Genomic DNA, 24,402 nt, shown 5'->3' with positions numbered 1-24,402 from the left:
ATCCTTAGGAATAAATATTGAAAAATAGACGATTCTTAGGTTAGATCCTTAATAATAAAGAAGATAATGGGGATGGGTAATCGGGTTAATTGTTTGACATGATGTGAAGAAACAAATTAACTATATTATTGTGGGTTGAAAACCCTATGTACTCACCAAGTTTCCGAACTCGGCTTTGTATCACATGTATCAATGCGAAGATACATTACACTGAGAGATTAAAGGAGATGTAAATCATTAGTGTAAATGAATGTTAGGACTGTTCATGCTTATGTTTCTGTATTGACGATGACATCCCAATGTTTTAATATAAATAAAATACATTTCTTCATAAATACTTTGATAATATACTTATCATATTTTTTGGGACAAATTCCGCAATAATATTCTTCAAAAAGGATACTCTTATTTTAAAAGAAGCATAAATAAATTTTTTAAAATGATCGTGAATTTGGGGATGTCACATACATCGAGTGAAATCTAAAGGGCAAAGTTAAGCCAAAGACTTGAAACAAGGGCGGCTAACCGAAAGGCAACTCGGGAGTATATCTTTCCATTCTTATTTTATTTACTTTATTTTGTTGTGTTGCAATATTTTTGAGTCTTTTTGAGAGTCCATGCAAAACATTTTTCATATATAAAAGAATGAGAGGGAGTCATGTTTCAAAACAAAAAAAAATTGTGGGGATAACAGAAGAAAAACACATGGGCATGTACAAGGAGAACATAACTAATTCTAGTTCTGTAAATTCTGTTGATTGTCAAACCAATGACTCCTTGAACTCTGAATCTACTGCTTCTAACTCAGTTAGTTCTCAACCTGCTGTTGGTAAATACAGGCCACCAAAACAAGCAAATCGGAGTGTCTATTACAACTGTGCTTGTGGGAACATTAAGAGACAAGGCAAGGTCACGCTACCACGGGCAGGCATAAACAACTTCCCGGTGAAGAAAAAGATATGTCTTCACTGTGGAACACCTAGACACATTGCCAAAATTTTTCCAAATCGCGCATACGTTCCCTTCTATGCACAAGGCTGCTAGAACTCGCAAAATGGGAGGTTCTTTAAAAGAAATCATTCGAGGTCACAATCGCACAATGGTGATTGGAATGCGAAGAAAGCTAAGAATCAAACCCATAAGGCCAAGAATCCAACTCGCAAGAATAAGAAGGGAATGTCGGCCAAGAAGTCCTATCCAAGAGATGCTCCCGTAAAGCCAAAATCAAAGTCATCTCGACGGTCAACTTCAAGTTCAAAAGCAAGAGATAAGGCTTCCATCGGATCGAACAAGAAATGGGTTAAACCTGAATATAGATGGGTACCAAAGGTGAAAACTCCCAAATATTCTAATGACTCTAATATTTCATCACCTCCTGTTTTGTGATAAATATGATATGTCATGGGAGAGAGTACCGTGCAAGGATAACAAAGGTCAATGTAGTTTCAAAATCGACTGGGTTCTAAAGACCAACTGATCCCGCTCTGTGTCAGAGCAACTATGGAGGCATATCATTATACTTTGGTTTGTTGGTAGTGGCTATTCCAGGCACATGATATGAGGCATCTCTCAATTGTACAACACTCATAACTTTGTTTGAGAGTATGTTTCCTTTGCGGGAAAGGAAGAAATGAAGGGATCACACATAGGGTTAGTGCTTAATGACATGAAGAATTTTTAGGTCTGTTATGAGATTATGCGTGCTGTTCTCAGACCTTCTGGATGCAAATTCAATTGTTGAATTAAGGTTTGAGTTCTCTTCTCGATACTCCTGAGTCTCTCTTTCATTGGTTCATTTTAAAGACAATTTTCTTTATTTTCTTATAGTTTTTCGTTAGTTTTGTTAATCGGGAAGTGATATCAAGAAAGTGATAATGGACAGTCTAAAACATGTGTAAAGAACTGGGGAGGTTCTGATAAAGTAGGTCTATAGAAATTATTTTCTTACTTTCTATCTGTCAGTCATATGTTGCTTCCTCTACGTGATTGGAAGAGATCCGACATGGATTGCAACATATGCAACTCTAATTCTACGCACATCCTTATCTATGAAATTATTTCTATCTGTTAGCCATATGATGTCCCCTCTGCATGATTGGAAGATCCGACCTAGGACACAACATATGCAACATTCTACCTCTCAATCCCTCTATCTCTTTTAGTCATATGTTGTCCCCTCTGCGTGGTTAAAAGAGATCTGATCTGGGACACAACATGTGCATCTATCTCTAAATCTATCTTCCTCCTCAATAACTGTTTACTCACCTAAAGTAAGGAGTTCTTTGGAAGTTCTTGATAATCAAGGTATATCGCAAAGTGGGGAACATGTTCTAGTGTAACTAAAATTAAACCATTTAGAGGTTGTATGTAGATCTTGCTACTTGATTTAAGTGGACAACAATACCCGTGGACGTCGTCAACTAAATGGTTTATTTAGAAAACTTTGTTAATATTCTTCGTCTTTAAGTGGACCACAATACCGACAATTGACCAGATCTATTCATGAAGGTGAAGTTACTGACAAACAAAGTTAGGACTGTCTCACAACTTTGATCCTAATTATTTTTGCTTTTTTTAAATTTGTTCATAGTTTTCCTCTATGCACAAACTTAGACGAAGAATTAAAAAAAAAATTACAAAAATTAGAAAATGCAAAAATCAAATAAAAATCAGAAAATTAAAAATCCAAAAATATGTTTGTTTCTGTTTTATTTTTCAGAAAATTTGAAAATTCCAAAAATATTTTTGTTTCTGTTTTATTTTTCAGAAAATTTGAAAAATACAAAAATATTTTTGTTTCTATTTTATTTTTCATAAAATATGAAAAATCCAAAAATATTGTGTGCTAAGTTCTCTTTTAGTTTTGTTTTGTCTTGAAAAGTGAATTCAGATGTAGATGGGACTCATGGAGACTATATCGAGATTTCTGAGCCAATGCTTCATCCGTGATCATCGAAGAATTCTCATTTGAAGAAGCAAGAAATGAAGATTGTCCTTTTAACATTCAATACTTCAACCTTAGAAGCAAGGTGAAGCTGTAGTTGAAGATTATGTGACAGATTGCATTGAAGCCTCCCCAATCAGTTTGTTGCTACCTATGAACCTGCTGAAGTGATCCAGGAGATTAGTTCTCTATTGTTCTCTTTGATGATTCTCATGCTGAAAGCGCCATCTTTCAAGAATCAGTATATCAAGCCTCCTCACCCAATGTGCGTTCAAAGTCAAATTTTGAAGAAAAACCCAACTGCTCAAGATGAAGTCATTCATTGAAGATTCATCAAGTTTATCTTGAAGTTGTGAAGAATTTGAAGATTAATGCTGAAGCCAAGCTCCCAATAAAGATTTACAAGAAAATCCAGCGACTTTTTTAGGGGGAGTTTATTGGGTCAGTTAGAAAAGAAAGCTATAAACCAAGAGGGGGGGGGGTCTAAAATTATGGTTTATACTTTGCTTTTCTAGGCAATTATATTTTTTAGTCTAGGACCATAAACATCCTTGGTGTGTTCACGACCAGGTTGTGTTTACGGTCGTGAACCTATTTACGGCCCATGTCTCGTATATATATATATATATATATATATATATATATATATATATATATATATATATATATATATATATATATATGTTAGGTGGGTGAGGAGTGGTTAATGAACAGAAGAGAGAGAGAGAGAGAGAGAGAGAGAGAGAGAAAGAAAGAAAGAAAGAAAGAAAGAAAGCGAGAGAGGAGCTTAAGTGTGTGTAAGTTATGTGTGAATCTTGTATTTTGGATCTACATTCTAATAAAATCATACAAGATTCATCATCATCTTCTTCTACTTCTTCTTCATTAGATCTCGCATCATCTGTTTGATTGGGATTCCGCACCATCAAACGGATCTGATTGATACTCAAGTGAAATTGGGACTTACAATTATTGTTGATATTAATAACGAATTTAGTTAGCTTACATAAAAATGAATTATAATTATGGATATCGTTTAATATACATATAATTTTGGAAATCATTTAATATCTATATTTATTTGATTAAATAATAATTTAATTTTTATTAAATTCTTGTTAGTGCATTCTAACACACAATAGATGTGAGAAAACATTTCAACCTACATCTCTTTCTCTCTCTCTCTCTCTCTCTATATATATATATATATATATATATATATATATATATATATATATATATATATATATATATATATATATCTTTGAAGCTTTGTTAATCTTTTTATACATACGTTATTTTCATTAGTTTTTCTTTTATTGCATGCATACACTCTTAGTTTCTTTTTAGTCACCATTCATCTTCTCTTTCATTTTGTTTCTTTCTTGAGAACAAGAAAGGTCTAAGCTTAGAGAGGTTTGATAGGTGCATTTTATACACTTATTTTGAATGTTTATTCCCGTCCTTTCATAACATTATACTTCATAATTCTTCAATTTAGTTAATTATTTGGGTAATTGCATATTTTATTGAGAATGCCTCATACTTTGCTATTTTTTTTTTTTGCAGGCATTATGGAGCATGGATCTTGGATTATTGGAGCATGAAGAGAAGATGGCACAGTCATGCTATGGAAGAAAACATGAAGACATAACCTGAGTCGTTGCATATCATTCCTAGCATAGGACTATGTTTGAAACCCAGTTCGTTTCACACCGACACAGGCCGTGTTTGTCCTTTTTCATCTTATATTTTAGTAGTATGACTCGAGGTGAAGCTAGATTGAAGAAGGAGCCAACTGTGAAGACTTATTGGATTTATAGCAAAAAGCACGTGCCATGCTAAAAACACACGGTCAAGACACATCGTCATGCTAAAAACACATGAGCAAAAGGCATCATCATGCAATAAACGCATGGCCTTGAGTTAGGCACGTGAGCAAATCGCGAGCAGTTAATAAAATAAGGAAGTCGTCATTTTTACAAACAGAAGGTTTTGGGAACTTTCTCTGGCAATTTTGGAAGATTTTTGGGAATTCTTGAAGTCGATTAATCATTGCAAACACTTTTGACTCATATTTTATAAGCATTAAACATTTCAATTCCATCTTTATTCTTCTTTGATTTGTTCTTTGCCATATGTGGCTAAGAAACCCTAGTTTTTAGTTCCTGTTCAAAACATGTTGATTATTTGACTTAAAGAATGTGATTTGATGTTTGATATGTGAATATATTATAGTGATTATGTTTTTTTTTGTAAACTAGAACCCTTGAATTTGATTTGTGTTTGATTGTCTACTTTCACGAATTGAATTTTTTTGTTGTTAACTAACTTTTAGGGCACCTAATAGTGTTATTAAGTTAATAATCGATAACAAACAACAAGTTTTTTTTATTGTAGAACATATATCATTTGTTTTCACACTTTCGAGAGTATGAGATGAAATGAACATTCTTGGGAAACTTGTACAAAACTTAATGCAATTTTTGAATACAATCTAAGAGTGTGCTTAGTTTGAATTAGTAAAGCCAGGTCTAGTCAAAGAGCGTGTTCTGTTTAAGTAATTTGGCAAGTGAGAGGCATTAGAGCGTGTTAACATTTTTCGGTACCAACATAGAATAGCAATCATGAATTACATCAAGTCATAATCAAGTTAAATGTCAGCATTCAGAACTAGAACTGGAACCATTTCAACAACTTATTTACAATTCTATTTCTTTTTCTGTATGTTTTCAGATTAGATTGTTATTTTCATTATTTAACTTTTGCAAACAAAACCCCATTTGTGACCAAAGTATCTTGCGCAAATAGGTATAGACTTTTATCTCATGTTTCTGTGGTTCGAACCTGCTTGCCTTGTTTAACTTTTTTGTACATTAAAATAATGTATTTGGAGTCTATTGTATCCCTATTATTTATTGGGTTTAACACACCTAATTTCGAAAGGTTTAATTCTATTGTTTTTCAATCAAATGTTTATTTTTATACCATTGTATCATTTACAAATTCTCATTTGTTATGTATTTCAATTGTTTTTTAGAGTTTAGTAAAAAACAAAGTATTTTTCCAAAATTCAGCAAACATTAATTGGATTTTACAATTGTTCTTGAAATTTCAAGGTTCTTTTTTTTTTTTTTGAAAATTCAGGATCTCAGTTCGAAACCTGAAATGTCAATTTTAATTGTAAGTTTTTATTAGAATTTTTTTATGGTGTCTGGAGAGCTCCAGAATGACCTACTTCGAACTAGATGAATATTTTTCAAAATATATACGATTTTATTTAATATCAACTTAAAATAGTTTCGTTAATTTTTCTAAAAAACATCATACTAGGCATATGTCGGCATGCAACTCATGATTGAAATAATATGATAAAAAAAAATTATACATTTCATATGAATCTATGAAATTTGGATATGATTTTAATACAAAACTAATTATAACCTATTCATCACAATGCATATTATACAACAATAATAATACTTACATCACAAAACTTGAACATAAACATAATCACATATTCAACATGTTAATATAACCAACATTCAATAAATTTAAAATAATATCTATCATCACATATTCAACATGTTAAATTTAAAATAATACCTATCAATTGTTAATTTGTTAAAGAGAAAATAAAAAATATTGATAATAATACAAATGTAACATATGAATATTATTGTGGATCTTTGAATCTCATTTTGGGTAAAAAGAAAAAAAAAAAACAAAATGGAGGATTCCACTGGTAGATTTGTGTGTTTAATATATGTTAAGATAAAATAAAGCGTTAATCTAAAATTTCTTATATTATGTGTTTTTTTTATGTATTAAATTACAAATTTATTTTTTATCTGAAAAAGCTTTTATATTTTTTTTATTTGTATTTTTTTTCCAAAAAAACCTTCCACCTTTGAAATTCTTCAAAATAACCCTCAACTTTTTTAGTTTTTCTCGAAAAACCCTTACATTCTAGAATTTTTTTTTTTGGCAAAAGTAACTAAAAGGGCCAAATCTGGAAAATTTTAAAAATACAAAGTTTTTTTAAGGTAACTTTTTTTGAGGTTTAAGCTAGAAAAAACACAAAACATAAGGTCCTTTTTTGAGATTACCCCATAAATAAATCATAAACTATATAAAATAGAACAAAATAAACATAAATTTCATTTCAGATTATCTTCAAACAGTATAAAAAAATCTAAAAGGTAAACTTTAATAAATGAATATTAATAAAAAAAATTATATATACAATTATTAATTATATTATATGTCTTGCTAAGTGATAGATGAACATTTGAATTTATTTAATAAACAAAATTTTGGACAAGACTTTACTATGAATAAAATTTGCAAAGAATCGTGTTTAACTAGACTTTTTCTCTGCTATGACATGTGTTTTAAACATGTATAAAATTTGATATTATTCATGTTTGTTGAGAACATGTCCCGATGAAAATCTAGTTGATTTCATAACATTTTCTTTATATGAGAATATTCATGACAATGAAACTTTTGTTTATCATGAAATTTCTTGAGATATATAATATTTTATTTGATGGATTTTAAGAAATGACATTTTTATGTATGACTTATTTCAAATAAGAATTCTTTTTAGATAATATTTTTATTATAAAAAGCATTTTAATTGTCAGTAGGTTTTGTAAGATGCAATTTTCTTGTACATGTGATCTGTATTATTTTTTGCAATAATTTTTTTTCATACTTAATAGCCAAATTTATGTCAATATAGTTACAAAGAAATAATGAAAAGTTCATCTAAATTAGGTTAAATCAATTTTAGAAGGAGCATGAGCCTCCAATGGAGATTGAAATTAAAAGGAAGAACATGTGCAACATTGAGTACCCTCAACAGTCAAGAAGTATAATAGTTAGAAACTCAATAGAAAGGACATAAGGGTTACGATTAATACCCAGATGGAAAGAAAACATGTGAAGTCATTATACAAGCCTTGTTTTGTTAATGATTTCGGAACGTAATCATCCTAAGAGAAAGATAAGTATAACGCCCATGGCTCATTAATAAATTATACATATATTTACATATATTAGTTATATACATATAATAAACAATAACATGATTTCGAGCTTCCAAAATTCAACAAAAAACATATTTTTAAGTTGTTAGTATAATGTTTTTAAGATGTCATAATTTATTGTTTTTAACATGTAAAATTCTGTTATAAATAATTATTTGTTACCTAAAAGTAGTTTTTTTTAGCCCATACAACAACTTCTTTTAGCCCCAAAAATGGCAGCCCAAAATCAATCGGGGGCGGGGGCGAGGGTAATAAGGGAGAGTGGGGGCGGGGGTAGGAAGGCTGGACATTTTGGGGGTGGGGTGGGATGGGGCAACGGTGAAATTTCGAGGGCGGAGCGGGAGATGCACTACTTATCTCGTTTGCCCCCGTTGACATCCCTATGTGTGTCGTAAAAAGTCACAAAGAAAATGGTTGACTTTTAGCTAAAATCATCAAAAAGAAAATCGTAATACTATTTATGATAGAAAATTTGAGAAAAAGAATGTAAAAGTGGGGTCGGTACCAAAGAGTTACGATTCTAGCAAAAATGTTTAATCATATAAAAAATTAGGACGAAAAATAAAGATAGAGTTAACCGATGGAGTCTAAAGGAAAGATGTGGATCTCATCGAGATCTTTCCGGGGATATAAAAAACATAAAAAACGGAGCTCGTATGAAGCACTTACGATATTTATAAAATTTGTGTTTTGCGCGGCGTGAGGTGCACGTCAGGTGTGTGACGTGCACCTCTAGAAAGTGGAAACGTGGACCCCAGAGAGGCTAGCACGTGGCACGAAATGGCTGGGGAGACGTCGCCTTAAAATGCACGACACGAACCCCAAAAATCGCCTATAAATAGCCTCCATTGGCTCATTCATTCCTCCACACCATTAGCTTTCTTTCTTGAGTTCCTCTCGATTTTGGTCCAAATTTCCCTTAGTTTTTAAGTTTCTGGCGAAGCCCTGTGATCTCTAATAGGCCGACAACTAGTAGCTATTAGGCCGGAGTTCTCTTAGTGCAATTTCTGGACTTTTGTCTAGGAAATCATTGTATGTTAAATTACACTCTATATTATTTTAGTGTAATTTATATTTAGATTCATAGTTGTTGTTATGAATTTATAAATAAGATTTATCAGTGATTCTGATTCATATTATCAGTTGATCTACTTAAGGGGATAATGTATAGGTTGGATTTAATGAGGTGTTTAAAGTGGAATTTCCAAACAATATACTTTGTATATCAAACGGACCCTATCTTCGATATGATTATACCTGATTATTCCTTATTTGATAGATCTGGATGTAGATATTAGGATTAGTGAAGAATCTAGACTATCATTAGTCGTCAGAAATATAAACCTAAGACTTAGTAATGTTCGTACTTAGGTCACATCAAAAAGGAAAAGCTAAATGTGTTAGGTGAAGTTCTGCTGAAACCACCAGTCATTCATCTAAATCAGATGAGTGCATGATTACTTTCAACTTACACATATATACAAGTATTTTAAATGCTTAATTTTTATGTGCGTTATTTTTGTTGTGTTTAATATATTTGTACAATATGATATGATTGTTACTTAATCTAATCATATATTATAATTAATAATATGAGTGGGTAGTAAAGTGTTATACATAATAAAATGAGAGGTTGTGATAGGGCCATGTGAATTAGTGTTTATGATAGAAAAGTGAAAGTTGTGCTAAATAATAAGACATGACATGTCGTGCCTATTTAAAGTACTAGGGTAATGTCGTGCATACCCAAAGTATTATTGTACTATCGTGTTATGTCCAAAATATTATCATACTGTCATGTCCATCCTAACTACTAATTGTACCGCCATGCCCATCCAATGTACTATTGTATTGTCGTATATGTCATGTTTGTCTAAAGTACTATTGTATTGTTGTGCTTATCCAAAATATCATCATATTATCGTGCATAAACATCTAAGAAATGTATATGTATGCGGACCAAGGTCCTTTAAGGAATATCCTTCGAGATCATCATATTAGGATTAAAATGTGAGGATAACGGTAATAGGGTAGATGGGGAATTTGAATGCAAAATAATATAAAATTAAAAGATCATAATAGTATGGTTTACAAATCTTATGTATTCACTAGGTTTCACAACCCGACTCACTCAGTTTCTTTGTATGACAAGTAGCGATATCAAGATATGATAGATAATATAATTATTTGATGATAGATTAAAAGAGTTAGTAGGCTGCTAGAATATCATTTTAAGATCCGTTTATGCTTATGTTTTGTATTAGTTACGACATCCAAGCTGTAAAAAATATTAATGTGGAACACTTATTCGGAAGTGTTTGATATTAATATTATCTCACATTAAAATAATATTTGTGGGACAAGTTTCCGCACTAATAAAATACTCTATTTTTAAATAAGCATAAATAAAAGTTTTAAAATGGCTGCAAAAATTAGGAATGTTAATATATATATATATATATATATATATATATATATATATATATATATATATATATATATATATATATATATATATATATATATATATATATATATATCATAAAAATGCATAAAAAAATACTTAGAGTTACAAATCTTTTTTTTTTATATTCTTAAAAATCACAGCTTATTAATTTGCTGAAAAAAAGTTTAAAAAATCATTTTTTTTATTATTTTATTATTTATTATTTTTTTGATTTTTTTTAAATTCAATGAAATTATATAAAAAAGTTGCGATTTTTAAGAATATAAAGTCAAAAAACATATTTGCGATCTCTAAGTATATTTTTCATCCATTTTTATGATTTTTAAGTTTTTTTTCCCATAAAACATAAACCTATATATATATATATATATATATATATATATATATATATATAAACCGTAAAACCAAACCGATAACCGATTTGACCAGTTTCAAACCGAATTGGGAACACCCATAACCAAAACCACATGTAAACATAATCAAAAGGACCATCAATACAAAAAAATTATGGTGTAGATCAAATCTAAATGAAAAATGCATACCACATGAAACATTTTGTAGGTTTTTTTTTTTTTTTGTTTTTTTTTTTGTTTTTTTGTTTTGTTTTGTTGTTTTTTTTTTTTTTCTAGCAACAATTATTCAATTTAGGATATTTTTGTAGTTTTTTTTCTAACAACAATCATCCATTTTGTTATCGAATGTGTATATCTGAATTCGTACAATTTCAATCCGATTTTACACAGTTATAATGAACCAACATATCATTGATAAATAATTAAAAGCATTGAAATTTAAATTGTAGACTTCAATGATTGAAAAGTTCAATAGAAACACATAGTTATCTTAAAACATATCTTAAACGTTTTTATTTAAATATTTTGTGAAAGCTTTTCTATAAATATTTTAAATGCATATAATAATAACTTAATATTATGACGTGACAATATTGTGACGTGGAAGTCATATCACACCTAGGGATGTCAAAAAATTTTGTGAGACTCAGATATCGTACGAGACTAAATTTTTTAAAAAACTGGGAGCGGAGGCAGAATTAAGTCCCATTTATTTTTGGAACCGGGATCGGGAGTTGGTATTTCCATCTTATACTCCCGTAGGGGCCCCAATTGTACATTTATGTAAAAAATATGTATACATATACAAAATAAAATTTCTAATTTTAGGTTTAGGCTAGGTTTCATTTTCTCGTTTCCAATTAATGGATATTGAACATGCAGTGAATTAATCATATATTTTTGGATATGTAAGTATTTTATATTTGTAATGTTAGATTTGTCGTATTTAATATTTGTAAGATTGTTGGAATTGTCGATTTGTAATGTTGGATTTTTAATTTCTTTAGTTTTAAAACATTAGGTTTTAAGCTTTTAAAATTATTAAAAATGGTATTTTTAGCCTAAAACAAAGCAGTATTTAGCTTAAAAAATCAAATTTTAAGCCTATAAATCCGGGGAACCAGGGGAACAGGGGCGATGGATGTAACAGGGGGGCGGGCAAAGGGCTATGTAAACAGGGGATCTGGGAGCGGGATCGGAGGCGTGGGCAACAACTGATTTGGGGAGCGGGAGCGGGGACAACTATTTCCGCTCCTGTTTGGTCACTTTGACATCCCTAATCACACTATCAATCTAACATTGCATGCACGAAAGAAAAATTTGTCTAACATATGGTTACGGTGCGGTTATTTTTTTGGATCTTAATTGTATTCCAAGATCAAACTCATCCGATTTAAATAATAAGACTTTGGAAAAAATTTAATCATAGTTGGGTTTTTGATGTTGGCACCCATTCCTAATTTATGTACTTCTCCCTAATTTATGCATTTTGTTCACATCCTGAAAATTAGAATTCAATTCCATATGATCTTATTTTTCTATTTGTAAATGTATTTTCAAAACGAGAAATCACGTAATAACAATCATCCAAGTCAACTATTAAATTAATTTATTTTGATTTTTTAATTTATATATAAATATTTGGAAAATAAATAAAAAATAAATAATAATAGTCATTATACAAACTTATAATTGGGATCAGTATGCGTTGTCAACAAGTCGTTGGATAACGCCATCCGTAATCACATGGATGTTGGAGTTGGATGGAGACTACTACCATTAACGCCGTTTACATCAACTAACGGTTTTTAATGAACGGCAACCATTGCAAGACAGACGGAGGCGGAGGGTGGGACCGACCGCACGCGCGAGATGGCAAGCGAGTTGGCAGATAAAACTGCTGTGACGCACGTGATCGCCTGTCCTCATCTCTTCTCCTCTCCACCCTCACGTGCCTAAGTAACTCTTCATTTATTACTTCCCTACCCTTGTTAATTTTTTCACTTGCATACAAAAAAACAAAAAGAACATGTACATCATGCTGCAACAAGTGTACCATGTACTGACTACACTATTTTAGTCCACCAAAGTTTTCTATATTATATGTTTATTATGTCAACAATCAACTTATGTAAAATACATTTATATATATGAAACGTAATCATGTTTATTTTAGCTTTTTTATCAATGAACGAACGAATTAGACAGTTTTATAAAAAAACGCACTAATAATATTTATAAATTTTCAAGTTTTTAAAGACAATTCGTCACAGTACCAAAAAAGTCATCAATTTGAGATATATATATATATATATATATATATATATATATATATATATATATATATATATATATATATATATATATATATATATATATATATATAAAATAGTTTCTATATGTGACAATGATATTGGTAAAAATGATGCTACAAATGTTGCTAAAGATAATGATAAAAATTACCAAGAAGTACTTGTATTGGTGGATGCTACCAATCTACTTTACAGTTTTTGTACATGTCTTTTTGATTTTTTAAAAATTGAATGTAGAATTGAATGGTTGGTTGGATAATGAATACACACAAAAATACCATTTTAAGGTATGCATGTTGCACCTTCATCTCCAAACTCGATATATGCAACTATTTCGTTATGCAACCGAACCCATCAAAGAATAATAAAACCTATAAACTTTCAAAAAAACAAGTCTTATAGAGGTGAAAGTTTTCAAGAGGGACTTGAGTACAATGAAAAGTTTTCAAGAGGGATTTCAGTATAAACTAATCGTTACGAGGAAACTTCATAACAAACACAATTATTCTTCAACATAATTAAACATAAACCATTGCTAAACAAACAAAAAATTATCAAACCATTTAATTGTTAAGGATATGGATAGTCAGCATAGGAAAGTATATCATGGATGCGACATCTAACAAGCTTGACATCTAATAAGATTTCAGTTAGTAGTCCAAAATAAATATTTTGTACAAACAAGCATGATATATAAACAACATGCACTTAAGCTTTTAAGGGGACTCTAAGAGGAATCATTCTCTAGACTCTATTTATACTATTACAACTAGAAACCGCTTAATCCCCGCTTCATGGGGGACCCAATCAGACCAAATTTACGTAATTTCGAAAGTGAAGGGAGTAAAACCTATCTGTAAATTTTCTATTAGATGCATACTATTTTTGCAATTTTTTTAAACATATGAAACGTTTCTATAAAAAATGTACAAGAACCTCAACCGTAAATTATGGGGACAAAATGAAAGATAAAAGTGTGGAAAATGTTTTCAAATTTAACATGTTGAAACTAATATTTTATAAAATAGAGGAGTGGAAGGAAGGTGTCGTTGTACAAAGTAGAGTGTGGAAAATGCCAATGTACAAAAGCCTTTGGCCAAATAGAAAAGTGTTGTGTTGTGACCAAATATTGAAATAGAAAATTCTTGCAGCAAAAGTGTGAAACAAAAGATTATATTATTTCAAGCTTCGCTAAAACCTCAAATGGAAAATTTTTGTGGCAAATATGTGAACCACATAAACTATATTATTGCTAAGATCGATTCGATATCCTGGTCCTCATGAATTGGTTGTATGTTAGTATTTGTTTTTTTTTTTATAACTTTATATGTTTGTGCAATATATTTCCACAGCATTTGTTAATATTTTTTCATTGTTTTTTCGCACGGGCCTTACATAATGTTATATAATGTTACTGAATAAAGCACATTATAGTACTCATCATCTAGTCATTATACTAAATAAAACACATCTTACTACTAATCATCTACAACTTGTTATTTCGGATAATCATAGGAGAATGTTTTTTCTCCACCATAACACATAATTGTTTTGTAACACTCCGTTTGAAATTAAATAAAATGAGTAAACAAATAATAAATTCTGAAACCCCGAGATGTATAATATATTTTATTGTAGTTTTAAGTTCATAATATTTAGCAGGGTGCTGGGTCGGGGAGCCAAATGATATAATTTGGGTTTTCGGGGGATAAAGTGTGATTCCATGATTTATTTTGTAAAGATTTTCATAAATTAGGGGTGTTTAGTAATTATTGGACTTAAATTGAAAGGATTTTGGAATGTTGAGGGTTAAACGGTAACTTCTGGGGCTTGGATTGTAATTAATTATTAAGGATGGGGGCTATATGTATATATGGAACCCCTTGGCCTAGAAGGAGGACACTAGTGATCTTAGAGATACTATAGTCGGTTCTTGAGTGCCTCTAACCTCTCTCTCAAGTTCTTCAATTGTTGGTGGTGTTTTGTGAACCATTTGAGGCATCAAACTTGAGGTGATAAGTTCTTAAAGGTCAAACACAACAAACTACAACAAAAGGTAATCTTCTAACTAGTTTTTATGATTCATATAACAAGTTGTATGCTAGCTTAGGCTTCATGCTTTGGAAAATTGTTTATGGCATGTATAAATAGAGAAAACTTAGATCCAAAGCATTTGGGTTGTATGTGCACTATAGGAGTGTTATAATGCTCAAAAGCCATCAGGTAGCATATTGGTTGGACCTTCTAGAAGAGCTTAGACAGATCCACAACACTTTTCATATTACGCAGCTGCAGAATTGCATAGTCGATGATTATGTGGTGGTTCATTTGGAGGATATACATGTGGATGACTGCTTGGACTACATTGGAAGGTCTGTAGCCATTCTTGACAAAAAGACAAAGGCTCTAAGAAGGTGCAGTGGCAGCACTGTAAGGGCTCAGAATGGATATGGGAGCCAGAGGACGAGATGAGGGAGCATTACCCCGAGCTATTCTGTAACTCCCGTAGAATATGGCTAATCAATTTAGAGACGATAAGCGTCAAAAATAAATTTTTGATGAAAGATTATTTAGAATGAATAATCTTAACTAAGTTATAGTATATGTTATAAGAATTACATACATATAAAGAACACCGAAATCCGAGTTATAACGAAGAAGTTATGACGTGTCGAAGTTTCGCAACAAAACCGACACGACGCTAAATGACGTAAAAAGTGAAATTACGTTAGAGCAATATTTAGCCTTAGCGATCTATACGAAAGTCGTAGAGTTCGTTAAACCATGAGCGTGCATCAAAAGAACGTCTAAATCTGACTTCGTATGAGGAAGTTATGATTTTTCTAAGTTTCGACTTAGCGGTATGCAGCCCGAATACTCGATTTGAGATCGAGCGGGTTTTACCCGAAACAATATAAACAAGAATCGAAGATCTTGTTGATAGTAGTGCAACGGTAAAAAGACAGATGAAAACGGGCGTCGAATGAAGAAGTTATGAATTTATAACGGAGTTTCTTGTCCCGGCCTGCTAAAAATAAATTCAAAATTAGCCGACGGAGTCTAAACAAAAGTTGTAGATCATAGTCTTACCTACGCGGGGATATAAAGAACATCGAAAACAGAGCTCGTATGAAGAAGATATAAAATTTTGAAGTTTATTAAATAATTAAAGTATTTAATTTAAATATAAATTCGGATATTATCCAAAGGGCGGGAGTCACCGGGCTTATCCGGGTTACGCCCAGCGTACCTGGATTTACGTCCAGCGTAATTCGAAGAATCAGCCCCTATATAAAGGGTGCGAGGGCAGCCGAGTTCCTTGCTCAATTCCTCTCCTCTCTTTCTCGTTTTACCTTGTTTTTCGTGCAAGAAATATCCCGAAGCCCCGATATCATTCCCGAGACCCGAAGCAAGTCCTAAAGCCCCGAAGATCCCGAGAAGTGAAATTCCCGAGCTGAAGCTCTGCCAGCGAGAAGCCGAGTTTTTGTGAAGATCTCCCAGATCTACCTAAGAATACTACTTCTACAAGTCGTAGTGTTGTCCGATCATCTTCTGTTCAACTGAGTGTACAGTTACTTTCTTCTAACACATAAATATAAAGTATTAGCTATGAAATACGTGCTATGTGTTATATATTATTTGTCTATTTGAGATGGGCTTGGAATTGATGTTTTTATATGGGTGTTAAATGATTTAAATTGCGTTTGTATTTATATCTACAAAAATGTTGGGTAGAACATGGGTAGATGGAATAGTTGGTTACGATGCGGCTTCGTGCCTATTGAGTAAGCCTTGGTGACGATGCGACTTCGTGCCTATTGATAAACCTTGGTGACGATGTGACTCCGTGCTTGTTGTGTAAACCCTGGTGACTATGAGACGTAGTGCCTATCGTATGAACCCTGATGACTATGTGACGTTGCCTGTTGTATAAACCGTGGTAGCAAATGAACTTTGTGTCAGTTCTTTAGGTAAATCCTTGGGAATGAATGAATGAAGGATAGTTGGTTCTTAGGGTAAACCCTTGAGAAAATAAAGGAGATATGGGGATGGGTATTTGGGTTGATTGTTTGATAATTGAATATAATAATTGTATTATTGTGGGTTGAAAACCCTATATGCTCACCAGGATCCCAAGCCTGACCCACTCGGTTTTCTTTGCATTACAGATAATGGCACAAGGGTATAAGTTGGTGGACTTGATGAGAGATTTTGGATTATAGATCAGTAGTTATAAATAACTGTTGTAAAGTCTATTTTATATTGTTTATGCTTTTGATCTGTATCGGAACATGACATCCCAAGGTTTTATTATTTAATGAAAATACATTCTCTTGAGAAATGTTTTGATAAATTTTATCATATTTTGTTTCGGAAACAAATTCCACAACTCTTTTAACCAAAGGATTACGCTGATTTTATAAAGCAAATCATAAACAAATCGGTCTTTTCTGGCCGTGAAATTGGGGATATCACAGTTGGTATCAGAGCATTAGTTTAAGCGAACTAGGAATTTGTAGGATTTCTAGACTTAAACTTAGAATGCTAAGTGATGATTGTGAGATGAGTGTCTACCATATTTTAAGACATGAGCACTACTATATTTTAGGAAAGTTGTCTAATATGCTTTTATGTGCTAAATGTTATATGTTGCCATATATGATATTATCTGTTCGGATCTATGGTCTGTTGCCGACTGGATCGGGAAACCTTATGTGTTTAGGATTCTAAGTGTACGACTATGGTATTAGAACTAGCATGTAAACATTTCAGAGTGATAAGGATGATTTGAATATCTACTGTGAATGAGGATCCAAATTCACCTTGTTTAGTGTATAGATCAACAATGGTGAGAATGAGAAGTGGAGTTGGAAACACTGACGAACACAGGAATCAAGCACCTGTGATTGAACCAGTAGTTGTGGCAGCAGTAACACCTGAGCCAATGACAATGGCCGGAATTCAAGTGACGATCCAGGAAATGTTGGATTATGAGATGGAAGAAACCAGACGTCTGATTACGTAGAATCATGAAGAATTGTTAATTCAAGTTGAAGAGCCCGAAGAAAATGGAGGGCAATCTGAAAGAGGAAGCTATAGGGGGACCGTTGGTCAAGCCAACCCACCAGTAGTTCGCTGAAACAATCAGGATGGAGGAAATGACAGACGTGGATGCAAGTACAAGTATTTCATGGCATCCAAACCACCGTGTATTTCTAGGAGCCCGACACCAGTGCAAGTCATGTACTGGATCTCCGAGATGGAGACAATGTTTGAAAGTTGCGAGTGTAGCAACAGACAGAAGATCGCTCTTGCAATTCCTCTATTAAAATCTAGAGTACTGAGCTGGTGGAAGTTAATGGCTAGTTCGATGCCTAAGGGGGAAGCTAGCAAGATGTCTTGGGAAGAGTTCGTGGTGCAACTGGAAATGCAATACTGCTCTGAGCAGGATCTTCTGGAAATCAACAATGAGTTCCAGAATCTGAAGAAGGGAAAATTAAGCGTCACTGAATACGCTACAAGCTTTACGAAGAAGATGAAGCTTATTCCATACCTAATTCCAACTGAACTTTCCAAGGTCAACAAGTTTGACAATGGATTACCAACGGACTTTGGTCCGATAGTCAAGCAAGCAACCACTCTAAAAGCCGCCATCTGGGCCGCCATAAATATTGAGACCCAAATAAAAGAAAAGGGTATGGAGAGAGCTAAATTTGGAGAGAAACTGAAACATGAAGGATCTTCAATGATCAATATAGAAACCAAATTTTCAAAATATGGAGGAAGAGATGAAGCTAATGTTGGATTAATGTCTAAGTCCGTAACTATAATTGGTAAGACTTAACCCGACCCGACATTGTCCATTTGGGTTGCATGGCATCATGCACTTGGATAGACTATAATGAGAGAAATAAAACACTTATGGTTATTAATATATTATAAGTTCTAGTATATTAATAATAAGAATAATAAGATTATTTAATTAGTATTGATCAAGAATTAATCTAGGATTAATTAAGTGATCAAGAAGACTAGTTAAATATATGGGTTGATTGTACAAATCATCCATACTTATATAGTGGGCTAATGCTCCATGGATTATCTAGTTGGGCTAAAACCCATATGATGCTCCATAGATGCTCCATGGTGTGTTTGTACCCATGGATCATGGAAATGAAAGGCCATGTCAATTAGGGTTTACATGGTGTAACCTTAACTATATAAGCATCTTATTCTTGACCAAAATCGGTCACTAGAGAAAGTAAGAAAGGGCTAGCCGATTTTCATGAGTGTAGAATTCTCTCAAGTTATTCCAAGTTTATTTGGTGTTGTGTGAACCATTTGAGGTGTCACACTTGGGGCACTAGGCACTGAAGCTTCATGAAGACTTTCTACATCAATGAGATATGTAATCTATCTTGCTATAGTCTTTGTTTTGTATGCTAGATTAGGATAATGCCTTGGATGTTCATATTTGCATGTATAATATAGAAAATATAGATCCAAGGTATTTAGGGTTGCATGTACACTTAGGAGTGTTAGAATGCTCAAAACCCAACAGTGGTATCAGAGCCTAGGCTTGTTTTCTTGTTATACTTGCAAATGGAGTTGAAAAAATGGAGTTTTGATGCTGTCTGCCCAGCAGACTCGCTGAATCCAAGGCATAATGCATCCAACTCGCCGAGTTGGTTCGTGCACTCAACAAGTTGGACCCCCAGACAGCATAAATTCGACTTTTTTGGCTGGAATTGGACTAGGAACATTACCCTAAGATGTTTTTGGACTTATAAACTTGTTTCTGACGTGGTAATGTTCATGCTAATCCAATTTCAAAGATAATTTTCAATAGATTCATGTTTTGTATTAGTTTAAGGTTTAGACTAATTACATGAAAAAGTTTGATTTGAATTATCTTGTTCTTATGAGTTGCTTAGATTAATAGAAAAGTTGAGTGAAATAGTTGTTTTCAATCCAAATTAATCTAAGAGTTGATTCTAAAATGTGTTTTTGTAACTTGTCCTCAAGTTATATGAAAAGTCACATTTAAGTTTCATAAAACTCATAAAAGTTAGCAAAGGTTACAAAAATGAAGAGTCTAGTTCTAATTAAATGGTTTTATGACTCCATAAAACTACTTTAAACACATAAGTTATGGAATTAATTAGTTTTGAATAGTTTCAGACTTGCCCTCAAGTTTTGGAATTTGTAAAGTTTTCTCTTATGAATACTTTAATTCCAAGTTAGCCCATAGAATTTTAAGAGTTAAAATTCAACCCTTATACTTTATAATATTATAAGTTAATAATATATATATATATATATATATATATATATATATATATATATATATATATATATATATGTATGTATGTATAAGAGTAAAGTCAGTCTTACCGCTAGTACGACTCATTCACGCAGCCGGTCTATAAGGTGGGTATAAGGTTGTTGCCTATAAAATAGCAACTTAATGGGTGTCCACTCTCACCCACCGCTTACTTGACTGGTGGAGGGTCGTTAGCCGAACGGGTTTGACAGGACGATAATTCTCCCTTCATTAAAAGTATTAATGATAAATACTAAGTAACTAAACTCTTAATAATACCCAATCTTAGTTACTTAGGAAAATGTGAATAAGGTGCTAATCCATGAAATTACACTTTGCACTTTGTTTAAGTCGGTTAGTGGAGCGTGTGTGGTTAACCGGCACACTAACTCGTATTTAACAAGGTAGGCAAAGGGTAACTTAATGTTTATCATAGTATCGATGGAGCGTGTGTGGTTAACCGACACATCGATTGAGGGGTAAACACTTAAGGGTACCAAGTAATTTGCATGGTTACTTCACACCTTGTTTTGTGATCCTCGGCATCGCAGTCACAAAACCTGAAGGGCACACTCGAGATTGAAACATGCCATTGAACAGTTCAATGAATCTCAAAGATCTAGGATTTTCAAAACCAATTAAAACCTAATTATTATTTCGTTTTTCATGGTGGAAATTGGTGAATCATCATTCACCTACCTTCAAATATTTTATAGCTTGGATTACGGCATCCCTCTTCTAAGTTATAAAATAGTTTGTTGGGTCCTCACCTTAATATTTCAGATTGGGTGTCATATTAAGAACTTTAGATCAACTATCTTGAATATCTCCCAAAACATGTCTGGTTTAGACATTTATGATCTTCCTAAATCTCTTGAAACAAGCTTTCCTAAATGAAGATGATGTCCCTTGGAAATCATACTTCTTTCACCTCCTAAAATTATTCTCCCTAACCCACAAGTTCAAAGTCACTCAAGCCCTATTGGCAAGGCAAGGTCTAGGTGTGATCACATCTTGGAGATGTAGTCACATATTGACAAGCCGGGAGAGAAGGGTGTCAAAGTCTTGAGAAAGTTGGTGGTTCAACTACTTTCTAAGTCACATAGTGAGTTCTTTTGGAACACCTATGAAACAGACTATGACAAGACCCTTAATGATCTTATCTATTTGCTAAGATCAACTTCTTAAAACTTTATGGACATTGACAATGATGACATTGGATATCTAGTAAAGCTCTCTCTTCCCAGTGGAAAGGGATCGGTCATAGTCAACTCGGTTGACCAAATGGTAAAGAGAAAAGCTAAGTCTGTGATAGTCCCGTGTACCATTATCAAATGGTCCATATGTTTATATTGCCAAAGGAAGGGTCATTAGTTGCGAAGCTGCCAAATTTACCTAAGGATGTTAAAGTCAATAAGTTTGACTACTTCAGGTAAAGTCCGCTATCTAACTCTGCTAAGTTTCTATTCTGAGATTCTTGATACATGATGTGACTGAGTTACATGGTGATGTTTTAAGAATCAAAGAAAAGTGAAGAAACTTAAAGAAAGAATATGTTGAATCTGATCGCGTAGATGGATTTCTATCGCGTAGTTTGAAGATCGAATTCTTGAGCTACTTCTTAGGAGTTATGAGATGTTGCTTAGGAATAGATAACTACAAGTTTTTCATATGGATTGTAAGGATAAGTTTTTTTGCTAAGTTTTTAAAATAAAAGGAAAAATGATGATTTTATTTATTTTAAAATATCTTTACAATGGCATTTGAGGAAAAATTGTTGCTTATATGATTCCATTAATAGCAAGAGTGGAAATATGAAATTGATTCTTTCATTTGTGGTAATGTCTAAATATACCAAATAAGGAAAGATTCTCACCACCCAAGTTTTAATTGGACCAGGACTTGGAATCATGCAAGTTGTATAGCATGATGAATGAGAACTTTCAAGTATTGGAAAAATTAAGACTAATTACTTGTTTACATGGATGTGTGGGTCAAGTGAAGGACTAAGGGATCAAGTACACATTCTTGTGCACTGGTCAAGTCTACCACAAAAGATCGATAAGACTATTCGTCATAATTTATTATAGCTCAGTAAATATGGTTATACTTACAAGCTTAAGTGTAATTCTGAGACATTGGAAAGAGGTTCCAACGTATGGCAGAGCGAATAAGAAAAATCAACTTAGGCAGAAAGTTAAAGGTTCTCAAATCTGAAAAGATGGGAGAGTACTTTAGTATCAGTTTTATGATCATCTTAATGATTTAGAGACCTTATCACAATTCATCCTCTAAGTGCATTCTGATAGTTAAGAAGAGGAGTGATGAATTGTTGAAATGGTTAAATCAAGAAGATGAGTTATACTTCGTTCCAATACAAGTCTTGGAGTTACACTCTAAAATTGTAACTTGAGTGGCATGTCTTAAAGAAGGTTTAAAACACTTGTCAAATGTAAGAGTAAAAGTTTTCTAGTCTTGTACATTTGAAATTGGTAAGTTGTGATGTTTTTGATAAAACAAAGACCAACTAAGGCCAACTGTGTGAAGTGTTTGTCTTGATTAGAATCCACACTATCTCTTGGATGTTTGACAAGGGATTCTTATAGATCAAGAGGACAGTGGGAGTCTTAAAGGTCTTGAAAGTCTCAAGAACTAATCAAGAATAAAACCTAAAGTTCTTCACTAGCACACGACTTAAGGTTTATAACCTATCGTGCTGACATATTATGTGCCCTTTCCAATTAAAGTTGGCTTTGCATATGAGTTCTTAGAGTTCTCAATTGGTTGCACAACAACTTGGAAGCAATGGCTGGCCCTTGAGCTGCCAGGTGGCAAGAAATTAAGATTGAGTTCAGTCCATATGAGTTTGGATTTGTCATTATCCTTGTCTTGTGACTATGGTTTTGATAATTCACATGGATAAGAACACATACACCATTAAATCTAAGTGTCATAAGGTTTCTCTCCGATTCATGAAAATGATGGTGAGGAAACACTTTCACTAAGTAGATTTTCGCTAGATAGCAATTGTGATATTTGCATTCTCAAAGTCGTTAGTGGAGCGTGTGTGGTTTACCGGCACACTAACCTGGACTTGTGAGAAGTGGCAAAAAGGTCTAACCATTATGATTACCGCATCCCTCTTCATAATTGTGTAGACACACAAGTGTGATATCTAAGGGAAGGTGTATGATTTTGATAAAGTTTTATCAAAACAATCTGGTATCAGAAATCTGAACTTTGGTAAGAAAGTGAGCTGATTTTTGAGAACATGTCAGAGCTAGTGGGAGCATAAGTGTTATGCTAATAATCATCATGTTAGTGGGAGCATGATAATTATGATAAAGGTTGCAAGTTAGCAATGTTAATTATAGAAAACAAAAGGTTTCAATTGGAAAAAGTTGTTTTGCTATAATTAAGGGAGAGGAAATTATACTTCATCTCAAATCTATAAGCTTAGATCGTGAGGCTTTAATCATTTAGTCAAGGAAATATATATGAATTTCATGTTGGAACGACTCAACATAAGGAAATTCTGTATATGGGTCCATTATTTGCAGTTCTAAAATTCGATTATGATTACGGTATCCCTTTTCATAATCTGAATTATGAGAACTTGGCAAATAGAAATGGAAATGTTATGGCAAAAGACTGGTTTAGTCTTTATGTGAGACATCATGAATCGTGTCCCATATGCTTCGGATATAGGATCAATTACATGTGCTATATTCATCATTTCTAAAAGATTTCCAAATGTCTGGGGCATTAAGAAGGGAAAAGGTTTAGAACTGGATATGACTAAAAGGATTAAACAATTGTCGAGGACAATCTAAGGCTTACCAAAGATTGGTTGCTCAAGGATAGTTGGAAGTATAGTGATAATTCTGGAAGGACCATATTGACATAATCTGTAAGGAGGCAACTCTTGTTCAGAAGTGATAGTCAATA

The sequence above is a fragment of the Lactuca saligna genome, chromosome 1, assembly GCF_052625555.1.
Source record: "Lactuca saligna cultivar CGN05327 chromosome 1, ASM5262555v1, whole genome shotgun sequence".
Taxonomy (NCBI): domain Eukaryota; kingdom Viridiplantae; phylum Streptophyta; class Magnoliopsida; order Asterales; family Asteraceae; genus Lactuca; species Lactuca saligna.
Note: the sequence above shows the minus strand (reverse complement) of the source record.